We start from the raw sequence: 12787 nt of genomic DNA on the forward strand, positions 1-12787 counted from the left end.
CTGCGGGTGGAGTGGAGCAGTTTGTGGTGAAGGCTGCGGTGGAACCCCACGGAGAAGCAGCCGGTTGGCCTCGGATCACGTAAGGTGCCCCTTAACACCCTGCTCACCCCCACCCTTTTGAACTCTGGGGCTGCACTGATCATGGACAGAGACTTTGGGGGGTTGTTGGACTTTTGGGACTTTTTGGGATTGGTGGACTTTTGGGACTTTGGTGATTCTTGGGTCGCTGGTTTCAAGAACCAACGGGAGAGGACACGGCCCAATTTGCTGGGGTGGGTCTTCGCTCATGGTTTGGTCTAAGAACTCTAGTTGTGGTGTTTTTCCAATTTAATGCTGATGTTGTTTACCTCAAGTTATTAAACATTTTCTGTTACACTCAGACTCCATGCTTGCGAGAGGGGAAGTATTGCCTCTTAGAGGCGCCCAGGGGGTGGTATGTAATTGTCCCAGGTCACTGGGTGGGGGCTCGAGCCGGTTTTGCATTGTGTTATTGAAATGGAACCCCTAGATACAGAACCCGGCCCTTGTTGCTGCCAACTTAGATGGGCAGAAGGGTTACATAACCTTAAAAAAAATCATCATTGGGTCACTCTCATGATTTTTTTTTTTTAAACTCCCGAGGTTGGCAACACTGGGAGAGGCAGGGACAGGGCGGGTTTAACCAGAGGGAATTAGAAGAAGCAAGAAGAAAAATGTAAATTAAAATAAAAGAAGAATAAAGGTAGAGTCTATGAGAAATGGTGGAAAACAGAAATGAGAAGAGTGACAGGAAAATATCCCTGACAGGGGAACCAGCCTGGGGGCAGCAAGAGGGGAAGGGATAAAGTCGGGGGTGCGGGGGAGAGGGGAAGCCATGGGGGATGATCTGTAACTGGGAGGGGAGGAGAGTGGGAGAGACACAGGAAAATAAACAGGGATCAGAAGTGAGGGTTAGAAAAATGACTAGAAAAGGACAGTATGGAAGGAAAGGGAACAGAGACATTTATTCCATGTTACTGAAAGTGAGACTGTAACTCCTTAATTCCCTAAATTAATTCCTGGCCATTGGAGCTATTTTAGTGCCATTAAGAAAACTGTTCTCAGTAGCTGGGGAATCTCCTTGCCATGCTGTGGTTATTAAAGCTTCTTCTCAGCTCCATTTACTTACCACCTTTAGTTACTTACTGTAAATAAAACATTACAAACAGTTCTTCTTGTTTGTTCCACTTCAGTGTCCCAGCTGCAACTGTCGGGGGCAGAGTCATGGGATTTGCTTCCTGACTTGGTTGTGTCCCCCCAGCCTCCACAGGGAATATCGCGCCTCTAGGAGGAGAGTTTGGGGTTTACTGTGATGTGTCACTAACCAGCCTGTGCTCTGTCTCTGTCCTGTGCACACCCATGTCAATCTGGAATTGCTCAGCTGTGCTCTGCGGAGAGGTGACTGGTTACATAGGGGGCGATCCATGCAGGGACTTGGTGTTGCAATGCTGAGCATCACAGGGCCTAGTTTGTAGGCAACCAGAAAAGCACATTCTGCAAAGCTGAGTCACGTGCTGAAACTCCCTAGACAATGCATGGGCATCAGTCACCTTACAGTGAGATTCACAAAAGCCAGCTCACTAGACAGGGAGCCAGCTAAGCTAGACAAGGGGAGATGGGTGTTCTAAGCCCTGCCCCCTGTCACAGACAGGTGCTTAAACCAGGGCTGCAGAGGGGCATCTATCTCTGCTTAGCAACCCACAGACGGGAACCCAGCATCTGACGTCAGGTGGCTCAGGCACCTAAGGCGTTTCTGGAATGAGGTAAGCACCTGCCTCACTCCACACAAAATGTGAGTGGGGGTGGGGAGAAGGTGGAGGTGTTTTTTGTGATGTCACCTGCCTTATAATTTTTACCCTCATGGTTAGAGCACCCCGTTGGCATGTGGGAGACCCAGGTTCGACTCTACTGTATAGAGTAGCTCACGAATGTGAGTACCAATCTCAGGGCAAAGTCAGTTACAAACCAGAGTACAAACCCCACACTCGGTATCAAATGTGAATCTCTCAAGCACAATAACAGCCTTAACATGGAGTCACAGACTGTCCCCTTGGGTTCTCCTGTCTATCTTGCTGCTTTTCTGCTGCCTCCTCCCCTGCTGCATCTCCTGCTCCCCCTGCTGGACCTGCCACATTCCCAGCAGCAGAGTCGGGGCAGCTCCTGGCCACAGGTATTTACGGTTAAAGTCACCAGCTGCTCTATCCCGGCCACAGAGAACAGTGAAAGACGTGGAACAGGAGACAGCCTCTCCCCAGCCCAGGAACAGCCATGAATAGAAACCTTCCCACCCCAAGGCAAAGGGAGCAGGAGGTGGCAGCACTGGAGGGAGAGACTTATCCAGAAACAGGGAGAAGCATCCAGGAAAGAGCCCCCCTCAGCCAAGGCAAAGGGATGTGGCAGCCCTGAGGGGGAGACCTCTCCATTCATGTCTCTGAAATTAATATTTCAGACATGTAGAAATAGTCAGCAGAACCCACCTGGTCAGAGTTAAGGGTGTTTGGACGTTGGGCCATGAGAAGGTTTCTGTTTACTGGTGTGTGTATCCGAGACCTGGTTAGGTGCCACCGGACTGCTGTAAGGGGAACCCAAGCATCTGAGCCCCAGGATCCCCTGATAATTCAAACCTCTGGGACTGGAACAGAGCCCATCCACTGCTCCAGTCTTGGGGTTGCTAGGCACATTCTTTGGGGACTCTCCCCCTATCTGGGGTGTGAAACCCACTGCCTAACTCCCTGGTGCAGAGCTGACCCTTCAGACTCCCACATGCTTAAACACACCATCTCTCAGAACTCCACACCAAGGTGAGAGCCTGCTGGTTTCAGCTGAACTCTCTGGAGGCACACGGTAGTTGTGAAGCATTTGGCTCTGTCTACACTAGACAATTCAAAGCGCTGCCTGGGGACTGCTCCTGCGGCAGTGCTTTGATCTGCCTGTGTGGTTACCCATGAGTGACAGGGAGAGAACTCAACAAGGGGAATAGCTCCGAGCACTGGGAGCTTGGCTCTGAGCACTCGGAGTCTGTCTACAGTGGTGCTTTACAGCACTCAAGCTTGCTGCACTGGGTGTGTGTGATTTTTCACACCCCTGAGTCAGCAAGTTGCTGCGCTGTGAATTGCCAGTGTAGACAAGCCATTTAACACAGAGACAGACTCTTTGCACAAGTCCGATGCACTATTGCTCTTTTACTGAACCAGATAAAGCATAAGAGTGTTCAAATCACGTAGCACAAAATGACCAACCTAACTGTAGTGCCCCTCACTAGCTCCCCTTCCCTTGGGAATCCTTGGGGCCACCTGGGCTCAGGAAAAGCAGGCAGGGTCCCCGGCCTCATGAACCTGCTGCATGCTGGGATATTTCGATCTCTACTATTGAGTTGGAGACAAGGAGCGGGATCCATGAAGGGACTCAGGTATTACAATGCTGAATGTCGCTGAGTCTAAATTGCAGCTGCCTAGAAAATCACTGGAATGACACTGTGAGCTGCAAAGCCAGGAACACCCATGTCTGCCCAAGCGCCCCCGACCAACCTCACTGAGGCCAGCCAGGAGCACCCATGACAGCAACAGATGGTACAGTATGACTGGTAACCGTCTTTGCCAACTTGCAAAGAAAAGGGGATGCTGCTGTGTAGCGCTGCACTACTGCGTCTGCCAGCAGCATCCAGTAGACATATGGTGACAGTGAAAAAAGGTGAGAATTTTTTGCCATTGCTTTCACGGAGGTGGGGGGGGGCTGACGACATGTACCCAGAACCACCCGCGACAATGTTTTTGCCCCATCAGGCACTGGGAGCGCAACCCAGAATTCCAATGGGGGGCAGAGACTGCGGGAACTGTGGGATAGCTACCACAGTGCAATGCTCCGAAAGTTGACGGTAGCTTCAGTACTGTGGATGCACTCCGCTCACTTAATGCGCTTAGTGGGGACACAAACAAACAACTGTATCAAATCGATTTCTAAAAAATCGACTTCTATTAAATCGACCTAATTTCGTAGTGAAGACATATCCTTAGAAAGGCTTACATAAAAGCCAGCAAGCTAGGCAGCGAGCTGTCAAAGCTAGTCACTGGGAGATGCTGAGCAGAGGGGAATTGCATAGGGAGTCTAGGCCCCTCACTCAGTTTTGTGGATTGCAGGGCTGTTCCTGTGACCCTCTAGTGCCCATTGGCTCTTGGTTTCAGAGTGGAAGCCGTGTTAGTCTGTAACAGCAAAAACAACGAGGAGTCCTTGTGGCACCTTGGAAGCTAACAAATTTATTTGGGGATAAGCTTTTGTGGGCTAGAACCTACTTCATCAGATGCATGGAGTGGAAAATACAGTAGCAAGTGTAAATATACAGCACATGAAAAGATGGGAATTGCCATATCAAGTGTGAGGTCAGTCTAACGAGCCAATTCAATTGACAGCAGGAAAAATCACTTTTGTAGTGGTAATGAGACCAATGTAATCAGGGTGGCCCATTTCAAACAGTTGACAAGAAGATGTGAGTAACAGCAGGGGGAAATTAGGTTTTGTAATGACCAATCTACGCCGAGTCTTTATTCACACCTAATTTGATGGTGTCCAGTTTGCAAATTAATTCCAGTTCTGCAGTTTCACGTTGAAGTCTGTTTTTGACTTTTTTTGTTGAAGAATTGCCACTTTGAGGTCTGGTATGAGTGACCAGGGAGATTGAAGTGTTCTCCGACTGAATTTTGAATGTTATAATGTTATAATTCCTGATGTCAAATTGTCTCTTGATAAATGTTGTCCCTGATGTCAGGACCAGCCTTAGGGGTGGATGGATGGGCGACCACCTAGGGGCATCGTTCTATGGGGGAAAACATCTGGTGCAGGGTTTGATGGAGTAGGAAGTGGGGAGTATTGACCTGGGAATATTGCATGGGAGTTTTACTGGTACTGTCTGCATTGGTGCTGGATGTTGGGGCGATATCAGGGTGTGACTTCACTTGAGGGATGATACATGAGAATGTAACCTGAGCCCAGGAGGGGCTTGGGGCAAGATGACATCTTCTGCCTAGGGAAACTGGACAAAGACTGGAGGAGGAGCCGGGGGTGTGGCTGGAGATGGATGGAGAGGGTTTCAGTTTGGAGCTGGCCGGGGAAAGAGAGGGAGGCCCAGAACCAGGGTGTGGTCTCCCTGCCCCTCCACAAGATGGACCTAACTGAGGGGTCCTATTTACTATAACTACAAACTCTGTTTTGGACTGTATTCCTGTCGTTTAATAAACCTTCTGTTTTACTGGCTGGCTGAGAGTCATGGTGAATTGCAGGAAATTGGGGGGTGCAGGTCCCTGTCTCCCCAACACTTCATGACACAGGGTGTCCCTCCTCCCCCTGCTGCTCTGCTTCTTTTTGCAGCCACCATTGCTCCTGCACCCCTCCCCCTGTCTTGGAGCCACCCCTGGCCCACCCTGTTCCTGGGAACCTCCTGTCTCCGGGGGGGGGGGGGGGGGGGGGGGGGGGGGGAGAAAACTGATGTTTGGGTTTCCCCTTCAGCCACCCCTGTCTCTGCTGAGCTGGGATGTGGGAGCAGGAGTCTGTGCTGCTGCTTCTGGGTGAGCGGGCTGGATGGGAGCTGCTGCTGTCTGAACAAGCCTTCAGACTAGTCCAGGGGTAGGCAACCGCGGCACATAAGCTGATTTTCAGTGGCTCTCACACTGCCCAGGTCCTGGCCACCGGTCTGGGGGGCTAGGCATTTTAATTTAATTTTAAATGAAGCTTCCTAAAGATTTTAAAAACCTTATTTACTTTACATACAACAATAGTTTAATTATATATTATAGACTTATAGAAAGAGACCATCTAAAAGCGTTAAAATATATTACTGGCACATGAAACCTTAAATTAGATGAATAAATGAAGACTCTGCACATCACTTCTGAAAGATTGCCGACCCATGGACTAGTGAGTTCTGAGCTTAAAGTGACAGCGCTTGCTTGCTCTTGCTCTTGCTCTTGCTTGCTTGCTTGCTTGCTTGCTCGCTCGCTCTCACACTCTCACACACACACACACACAGTCTCTCACTCCCCGAATACACACACTCTCCCCCCAACACACACTTGTATTATTGTTGTTACTTTCTGTTGAAATGAGCAAGGCACCTATGTTCTCTGTAATTTTATTCTTTCAAAGTTGGTTAAGGATTGCAGTGCTGTGATTGTAGGGTGCTTTTTTTACTGGTCTGTGCATTTCATAATTTTATTTCTCTCTTATGCTTAAATTTAATTCTTTGAGGAGTGAGTTCTAAAATGCCTAACCTGTCCTGGCTGGAGTAATTCTCATTATTACTTTTATTAGCATATTGTGCTTTGTCATTCATTATTTAAAGTGGTACAATCAACTAATAGTATCCTCCTAGAATGTAAATTTAGCTTATTTGTAAAAAAAAAAAAATAGCTAAACACATAACTTTAAGCACTGTGCAGATGCAGGTTGCTTATTTACCACGGGTATTTTTATCTGTAAAATAACTTAAAATTCATACAAAAATAAAAGTTCCAGTTCTGATACTAATAGCAATGATGGAGTCCAAAGTTAGTGAGTCACATACATGACGGTGATCATTAAACATAAATTCCAAAATAATTAGAAAAATACATGATTAAGGTTTTTTCCTCTGTTATTAGAAACGTGAATTTATGTTAAAATTAAGTAAATACATTTTTAGTGGCGTGAAAAACAATTAACTAAAACAGAGTAGATAATGGCAGTACCACAGAATGTGTCTGTTAGAGAAATTAAGAGGATTTTACTTATCTCTAGTAAAGATAGAGTACAAAGTATCAAATGTGTGTTTCTGATACCTGTGTAAAGCTCCAGAATTGATATCTCAAGGCTTGGATTGGAAATATTTTGCTGTATTATCTCCTGATTGTTCTAAATTTACGTATAAACTCAAAATGTGGCTTTAATTTCAGTTTGTATATATATATTTTCTTTCTTTATATAGGAATTAGATACAGTGTTCCTGTGAGCTAATTCCTAAATTACTGCAAAAAACTAGAGTTTTCAGGTGCCTAGGTAGCCCCTGGAATCGGAGGTGAAAGTGGGCCGGTGCATACTGGTAAGTCCCTCTACTTACTTTCACCCCTGGCTGGAATCACGGTTAAAGTTGTCTTTTCCCCTCTCCCTCCCCAAAATTTTGGAATGGTGCCTTGCTCAGCCAGGAGTGGCCAGAGGGCTGTGGGAGGGCCATGGGCTCTGGCAAGCTGCAGCTCCTGTGTGACAGCACAAAGCCCTCAAATTAATCTCCTATCCCCTCATCTTGGAGTCACAGCTCTCCCAAGCTGCTCCAGCTAATTCCTCCACCATTTGGTCTAGCTACACCTCACACCAGGAATGCAGCTGGGGTGCATACAGATCATTTCCCAGTGACTAGTGACAGCCCCATGGGGGAGGGTTAAGGTTACACTGGCCTGTACCTTAACTCTGTATTTCTTGGTTTTCTAAAGTTTGAGTTTTGATGAACTTACACCAGGTCCCTGATTTTGAACCTTTGACCGTCACCTTGCTCCCTGTTTTTTTATTAGTTGTCCCAAGTAATTATTTGGTACTGGGTCCAGTGGTCCCTCCCGCTAGGCTGGGGGAGGGGCCTTTAGTAGTGGGCAGGTGAGCCCGCCCACTTCCCGGTTCACCAATACGAACTTACACCAGGTGGGGGAGATAAAATCTTTTATGGGACCAACTCCTGTTGTTGGTCGAGACGAGCTTTGGAAGCTGCACCGAGCTCTTCTTTAGGTCTGTGTTGCTGGGAAGCTTGTCTCTGTCCCCAACAGAAGTTGATCCAATAAAAGATCTCACATCATCCCCCTTGTCTCTGTAATAGACCGGGGCCAACATGGCTGCAACAGCACAGCAAATCACTTCTGATGAACTTGAATGTTTTGGAAGGTCATGATCTTCAGTGGGAAACCGGAACTTTATGTTAACAAAAGGGGCTTTGTTGTTGGGGGTGGGGAGGGAGGGGAGGTTTTTTTTTTTTTTTTTTTTTTGCCATTTAGTTTATTATATTCAGCAAAAACTTTTTTCTTTTTGAAATCATAACTGGATTCAGAGTCAGTTGTTCAGGCGTCCTAGACAGTTACCTGAATCCAGTCATGATTTCAAAGAGAATCTTCTTCCTGCTTTTGCTGAATCTAATAAACTAAATAACCAAAAAAAAAAAAAAACCCCACACCCCAACAATAACACAGCCCCTTTTGTCAACATAAAGTTCCGGTTCCCCACCCACTTGCGGTGCAGCAGGACTGGGGCTGTTTCTTTAAGAGAAGACTCGAACCTCCCCACGTGACAGGGTTTGGAATGCGGCAACTGACAGTGTTACTTTCACTTTCCCCAGGCGAACGCTGCGAGCCGAGCGCAGGTTTATCAATTGGGAACAAAACCTCGTTTCTTTTAACACCGTTCTACGGAAAAGCCATGAGACAAAACTGCAGCTCTTTGATCGCCAGAATTAGCTGAGCAACATGCGTGAAAAACGGGAACAGTCAATGAACGTGTAACTGTCCCAGCCAGGGGAATGAAGTCTGACCACACCCGGAAGATTTTAAATTTCTCAGAAGACCCAGTCAGGTGGGTTAATTTTGCTTCAGCAGGACTGTTTATAACGTCTAATACACGGTACTTATTGCTTGGACTGATTATTCAAAACACAAGGAGTAAATAATCTTGTGATAATTTGTTTCTCTCTTTATGGGAACTTGACAGTACAGCTACATTCAAAGTGATGTACTGTCAAATACGTTGCAGTTTGTTTTCAGAGCAATGTAACATGAGACTTTTTCAGCTTGTTGAATTAGTCATGTCTTTGTTTTGTTGAATTTTATTCAAGAACAGTGGGCCCAGTTCTGTTCTTGGGGGAGATTTGTAACTTCCTATATTTTGAATACAGAAAACTTACTGCACCAAACCTAGCCGTCAGTCTAGTTTTCTGTCTGTGATGTCATTGTAGTTTTCTGCCTATTGATTGGGCGGGGGGGGGGGGGGGGGGGGTCAATCCTTTTCTTCTTGTAAAAAATAAAATTATGCTCAGAATCAATTGAAACAGAAAACTGCCTCCTTTTCTCCTTCTGCACTCAGTGGGAATGAAGCATGTGCCTAAAGTTGATCTTGTATTCAAGAGTGTCAGTGAGTAGGGACTTCAGGCTGTATTGAAAAAGGAAAATGTATATATTGTGTAACAGATTATCTTCTCCTGTGTGCACGGCCGACGTGGGGGGGAAGCCGGTACAAATTACCGGGGGCCCACCTTCCCTGACTCCCCTCCCGTTGGCCCTGTTTAGCCAGTCCGCCCTTGCTGAGAGGCTCGAAAAAAAATTTTCACCTGGGCCGGAACCCACTCTCGGCTGCTCTGCCTGTGTGAAAAGCCATTCAAGGGGCAATATCATGAAGAAACCTATAGGAGTACAGCTATTTAAAAATGGTAGTATTGTTGGGAAATTATGTTTGTTTGTTTTTTGTCTTTAAAACATTTTGCTTATTTTTAAATTTTTAATCACGTATTATTGCACAAAATATTAGATCTTAATTTTTCTCTTTTCAATTTTCATTTTTTCTCCCTTTTTTTTTATTTAGCATCATTTTGTTGAAAAATTAGAAACATTAAAATAATAGGAAAATCAGTTTTTAAAAAAAATTTGAAAAGCCATATTCTATTGAAAAATCACTTTTGTTTAAGTATTTTTGACCAGGTTCAGTATTGTCAACAGTCATAGTTATTTGTGATTTTTATTTTAAGTCTCACAGTATTTGGTAATTTTCTGAAAGCCCTAATGTTCTAGTTTTGAGTTTGTGAGAATATTTGATTTCATTTAAAGTAAAAAATAAATTTCTAGTCTTTATAGTTACAGGGGAAAGTTTAAGATTGAGTGTACCCTCAAGGCTCGGAAACCAAATTGCAAAAAATAGGAACTCAAAATGTATACTTAAAATACTGATTTTAAGTCAATCACATACCTTTTTTGACCCAATTTGTGATTACTTTTTTTTAAATGTGTGTGCAGGGAGGGAGGATTTTTTGTATTGATTTTCATAAAGGAACAAATATTCTAAAGCACACACACAAAAAAAACCCACAAAAATGTATAGCTTGTATATGTTCCCATAATTAAGCAGTTATGCAGTTTTACTGCTAATCAAAGCTACAAGGCCAGACAATCGTAGGCGCGGGAAGTAGGGCTGTGGGGGGGGGTGCAGGGTCCCCAGGTTTTATTTGGGGCTCCACTCCTGGTTCCAGGGCTCTGATCCTGGCTCCGCATGTGGGGATCCACTCCTGCCCGCCACTAGCTGTGGCCCCAGCCTCAGTCCCTTTACCCCTGTCTGTGCCCCACCCTTCTGGAGATACAGCCCTGCTCCCAGCCCCAGCTCTGAGGGGAGGGCGTGTGGGGTGTGAACAGAGGTAAAGGGGGAACAAGGTAAAAATTTTGGGGGCACTTTCACTGGCTTTCAGCACCCCCACTGTGTAAAAACTGTTCAAGGGCCACTGCAGACAACATAAGACCAGACAATACCACACACACCTAACACACTAGGGTGGGGGTGACACTGACTTTTGAATACTGGGTTTGGCAGTGGTGCTGCTCTGTTTTTGAAAGGCACAAACAAATTTCAGCTTTGTGCAATAATTCATCCAATCTACACAAACCAATGTATCACACCTATTCATTTAATTCATCAAAGTGCTGTAGTTCTTTGGCAGTAAGGGTCTGAAGGAAATGTCAGACACTCAGGGTGGATGAAAATTGATCTTTAAAAAATGATTTAAAAAAATTAAATCAGAGGCTTTTCTTTCACTTGGATTTTTTAATTTGAATTAAATACTGGTTTATCTTTCAAATTAAAATTATGACAACTGATGCTAAGATATATATATATATATATGAATTTAAATTTATATATGTATAACATTCAAGCAGTATATGTTTGCTTCAAAAGTTTTAAAGAAAATCAGATCAATGAAGCGGTGGCAGTCACTGGCTAAGCATCTGGAAGCAGAATTTGTTTAAGGGCTCACTCAGCTTTTGATAGCAATAGCCTCTTCTGCAGGTACAGAGAAAATATTTTATTTGTTTCAATGTACCCAACTAGCTGAATTCAATGACTCGTCCATTCAAAGTTGAGAAACCAGTTGGGAGTTGAAAAATCAGGAAAGTTTGTTTTCCACTTCGAACCTATCATTAAAAACAAGGTGTGAGAGGATGAGATCTACCAGCTCTAAAATCTTGAAGGACCCGGTGACCAGAAACAATCAGTTCAATTCACTAACTACAGATAATAGTTCCTTTTTCCTAACAAATCAGATTTGAATGCAAAACATGTTTTAGTAAAGTATTTTTCTCTTCTCTATCCTGTTGTCCAGATCAAGTTACAGTGAAGATGAAGGTTCTTTCATCCTGTCCTAGCTCCGCAGTGAGCGCCTCTCTGCCTAATTTGATCATTTTCTTCATTATTTATCACATTCACAAGCTGGAATCAGGTAGGAATCCCACTGGTCCTGCTGCTGCTTGTAGGATTTGTTTCATTGTAGTGATTTATAAATCATGCCTATTCCACTCCTTTGTACAAAACTGAAAAAAACCAAAAACAAAAAAACCCCAACCCCACCCCTACAACAAATTTCAGATTGGCTCAATATCCGTAAATAAGTCTCCACTTCCTCCCCAACCCTTCTGGAGGAGTAATTCTCCATCCGCTGCATATGAGGCAACTCAGTTGCTCTGTCCATCTAGGTACTTCTATCATCATAGTATTTGAGTGTGAGGCTGTATGGAATATTGGTGACCATTTATAATAGCATTGATACCAATATTACAAAATCACAATAACTCTTATACAAGATATGCCATGAGAAGTAATTATGCCGCTCTACCCTGTGCTGATTAGGCCTCAAATGGAGTATTGTGTCCAGTTCTGGGCACCACATTTCAGAAAAGATATGGACAAATTGGAGAGAGTCCAGAGAAGAGCAACAAGGATGATTAGGGGTCTGGAAAACATGACCTATGAGGGAAGATTGAAAGAACTGGGTTTGTTTGGTCTGGGAAAGAGAAGACTGAGAGGGGACATAACAGTTTTCAAATACCTAAAAGGTTGTTATAAGGAGGAGGGAGAAAAATTGTTCTCCTTAACCTCTGCTGATAGGACAAGAAGCAATGGGCTTAAACTGCAGCAAGAGAGGTTTAGGTTGGACATTAGGAAAAACTTCCTAACTGTCAGGGTGGTTAGACATTGGAATAAATTGCCTAGGGAGGTTGTGGAATCTCCATCATTGGAGATTGTCTAACCTACTCTTAAAAATCACCTGTCAGGGATGGTCTAGATCAGGGGTAGGCAACCTATGGAATGCGTGCCAAAGGTGGCATGTGAGCTGATTTTCAGTGGCACTCACAGGCCCAGGTCCTGGCCACCGGTCCAGGGGGCTCTGCATTTTAATTTAATTTTAAATGAAGCTTCTTAAAAATTTTAAAAATCTTATTTGCTTTACATATAACAATAGTTGAGTTATATATTATAGACTTATAGAAAGAAACCTTCTAAAAACGTTAAAATGTATTACTGGCACGCGAAACCTTAAATCAGAGTGAATAAATGAAGACTTGGCATCGCACTTCTGAAAGGTTGCCAACCCCTGGTCTAGATGGTGCTGGTCCTGCCATGAGTGTAGGGGGCTGGACTTGATTACCTCTCGAGGTCCCTTCCAGTTCTATGATTCTATTGTAAGGTATCTGTGGAAAAGGCTTGGTTTGCTAAATATGATAAGTTTGTTTAT

General features: G+C 44.5%; 1 protein-coding gene across 1 annotated transcript in view; it reads left to right on the top strand.

Moving 5' to 3' along the window:
- The window catches only part of LOC117887098 (zinc finger protein 248-like), a 236550-nt gene that overhangs the window by 107443 nt on the left and 116320 nt on the right, over positions 1-12787 (top strand). The gene's annotated exons all lie outside the window — the stretch shown is intronic.

The sequence above is a fragment of the Trachemys scripta genome, chromosome 14 (assembly GCF_013100865.1).
Source record: "Trachemys scripta elegans isolate TJP31775 chromosome 14, CAS_Tse_1.0, whole genome shotgun sequence".
NCBI classification, from domain to species: Eukaryota; Metazoa; Chordata; order Testudines; family Emydidae; genus Trachemys; species Trachemys scripta.